Here is a 3,737-nt window from a genome sequence, read left to right as displayed (position 1 = left end):
TGTACATTTCCGTGATTTTCGACGTAAAAAATGTCTTTTGGTAAAAATCGCTACGAGCAACCGTTCTCAAGATATTTACAATGGAAATAGGCAATACATGTCATTATTGATTAAAAATAAACATGTTGAGTAGATAGTTATTTGACTGAAATGAGAAATTTGGGAACTTTTTATTTTTTTAAACTAATCATTAATTTTTCTTTGAAAAAATGATGATAAAACAGTTTCTCTTGAACTTTTGGCAGAAAAACATTGCAAATTTATGATTTTAGTCTAATAACTAATTAGTCAACATGTTTAATTTATGTCAATGATGACAGGTATTGGTAATTTCGATTCGAAATATCTCGAGAACCATTACTCGTAGCAATTTTTACCAAGAGACCTTTTTTACGTAAAAAACATTGAGAATGTGTATTTTTTAACTAGCTAGTTTTATACAGGTACGGACGAAAATTTATTACTCCTCAAACCAGTTAAAAAATACATAGGTGGCGCCCTCTACAAGTAGGAGTCATATTGACGTCAAAATCAAGTTTCTCATGTCAAAAAACTTCCAGACACCAATTTTCATCCAGATATTGACGTTACTTCGGAAACTATTTGGAAAAAATCGAAATAAAAATGAAACTTTTACACCCTATATCTCTGAAACTAAGCATTTTAGGACATACATTTATACGAACTTTTTTACTTATTTTTACTTGAAGAATGTGCTGCTGAAGTTTTCGGAATACAGTTCGGACCACCCTGTATAGTTATTGCTCTATCACATAGTGTTTTAATTATACCTCTTTTGGTTGCTTCAGAATGGTTCGACTGAGAATTTAAACCCTTCCGACTGCAACCCCACTAAATCCCAGATTTTCTTTCTCACTAGTCAGTCGAGACTACTTTCTGCTTATATATATATATATATATATATATATATATATATATATATATATATATATATATATATATATATATATATATATATATATATATATCCTCGAATATATTCCTGTGATAGCGAATATATATATGGAATGGTTCGAGACCAATGCCATTAGTACCGCGGTCGTCAAACCCAAAATCTAGCTTCGAAATATTGATGATACCTTTACAATCTGGAACGCAACCGATAGACAATTGGATTGCCCTCTTAATAATCTTAATTCACGAAATAATCAGATTCACGCTTGAGAATCTCTATCTGAATGTTCTTGTCAGTAGAAGCGATGGATCCATTAGCACTGCAGTATACCTATAGAAAAATATAATCAAAGCAAAACTTCTGAAGGCGGGTAAGGGGACAAATAACTCACAATCTTTAAGATGTTTAATTTAAATTTTAACGCTTCAAAAAAGCAAGGGGGCCCAAGTTGCCCCTCTTTGTATTTTTAGCGATATAAGCTATATATTTTCTTCGAAAAATTAGTGAGTTATAGCCAATTCTTATCATTTTTAAACAATTTCACTTAGTTAGCTTTGGAAACAAGTTTAATCGTCTTTGCTCTCATAAATGTGAAGCTGTCACATCCAATTTTTGTGAATTAAAATAAACAAAAATTGTAAATATGGATTTATCAAATGAAGAAAAGCGTGTAGCATTATTGGTTCAACCTTTCTTGGCCATACATTTTCGAGGATACGTTGACCGGTGACTGTTACGTTTTTTAGAGAACGGTTTTCAAGACATGTTAGAAAAGTTAAATTTAGTTATAGCCGATTCTTATGTTTCTTGACTAATTTCACTTAGATTGCATGGTATTCTTATTCTGTTATGATTTATAACTTTTAAAAAGTCAGAATATATTACTAAACGGTTCTTTACAATTTACATTACACAAACTAAAACTTAAAAAAAATAATATCACTACATACACTTTAAATTATTTTAGAAAATGTTCAAAAAATCCGCCATTGTTTTGAGATCCATCTTTTTAAAACTGAATTACTACTTATTATCACGGAAGGATCGGTCGACTTAATTAAACTTTTCTCGTACCGCCACTTCGAGTGCCTCTCTTAATTCATAAGTTCTTTTCTAAACCTTATTGTTAACCATACCGCATAAAAAATTCTAAAATGGATAGGTCAGGTGATCGAGGAGCCCCATGCAATTAGTCCACCTTTTCCTATCCCTGCGTTTGTATAATTATGATATAATTAATTTTTAAAATTTCTTTCATTATGAAGGGTGGGGGTGGTGTGTCATACTGAAAGTCATGTGGTAACCACTCTATTGATGCGCGAGTATCTACACGCTTTTCTTCATTTGAAAAATTCATACACTGATAAAAAAGATAGACTTGAACTAAAGTCGTCATCGTTCTTGAAAAAAAAAATTTAGTGGCAAGAGAATTTATTTTAGCGTGAAAGAAAATATTTTGCCTGAAGAAAAACTCTCTTAACTCAAGAAAACTGGTTCTCTTGAAAAATTCGAAAATTTCTCTTGAATCTATTTTCATTCAACCAAGTGCAAGTTACTTTCTTTTAAGATAATAAGAAAAATACGCTAGAAGGTACTTCATTCAAGAAACATGGCCATTTTTCCAATAGCTAAATACTCTTTTGATGAAAAATAATAACGACACGCAAAGACAATGACGAAGGACGGTATATACAATCAGTCGGCAGCCCGATCAGTCGTACGTCGCATTTCATAGGTCGCACATCATAGTACTATGTTTGCACGGGTTTTGTTGCTTGGAATTTTTGGAAGCTTAAAAAATTGCGCTTTTTATGAAGTCATGGCCAACTATGGTTTCCATTTTAAAAAAAACATATGTTTGTGTCATATATCAAAAATGACAGGCTTTAGAAAAAAACGTAGGACACGGTCTCATTAAGGATGTGATTATCTACAATTTTTATCTGAAAACTTTTTGTCTAAAATAGCTTATAATGGAATTAGATACAATTTTTAAAATAGCCGAAATTTGTTTTTTTAGAAATATCTAGTTAGCCATGAACTTTTTCAAAAATCTGAAAGGCGAATATTTATGACCCCACAAAACTGCAATTTTTCCCCATTTAACCGACTCTCTATCTCCAGTAGTTTCCGAGATACCTATAGAAAACATCGTAGGAAACTCACCCTGTATAATATTCTTAAAAGAAATAACAAAATCCTTGAAAATTAATCAAATTTTAATGAAAGTAAATTATCGTATTTCATTTATATAAACGGAAAATCTCCGTAGGAAGGAAATCGTAAAATATTTCCTTTTTTCAAATAACACAATCGTCGTTCGTACCGTATAATTCAATTAGATAAAAACAACTGCCCTAATGTAAAGTGGGTTTTAATTTGTCATAAAGCTTCTTTCTGTACAGACGAAAATTAAATTTAAAGTATTTACTTTTAATCATTTGCACTTATACCGAACGTTTTTCGACATCCGAAGGCGTTTTGTCTCGCTTTTAAGAGATTTCGCTCTCTCCAAATGTAACAAAATTAAATTCTATTTATACTATTTTAATTAGATTTTTTTTCATTTTTCCTGCATTGTCGTCGTCAGAAGCAATTTGCTGAGTAAATATTTTAAGAGGCAAATTACCCGGCGCTATTTTCGTTTTCTTATTATTATTTTGTTGTGAGAAAACCGAGGAGAAAACATGTTTACAACAAATATTTTCCTGCAATTTTGCTATTGTGGATGCCGGATTATTAGCCGAAACGCATTTCAATTTATCTTCACATGCAATCATCTTAGTTGCTTTACCTTTTTACTTTTATAATTCATGTTTAA

The sequence above is a fragment of the Sitophilus oryzae genome, unplaced genomic scaffold (genome assembly GCF_002938485.1).
Source record: "Sitophilus oryzae breed Bouriz unplaced genomic scaffold, Soryzae_2.0 scaffold_930_pilon_pilon, whole genome shotgun sequence".
NCBI lineage: Eukaryota > Metazoa > Arthropoda > Insecta > Coleoptera > Curculionidae > Sitophilus > Sitophilus oryzae.
The sequence above is the reverse complement of the archived record's forward strand: the minus strand, read 5'-3'. Positions refer to the sequence as shown.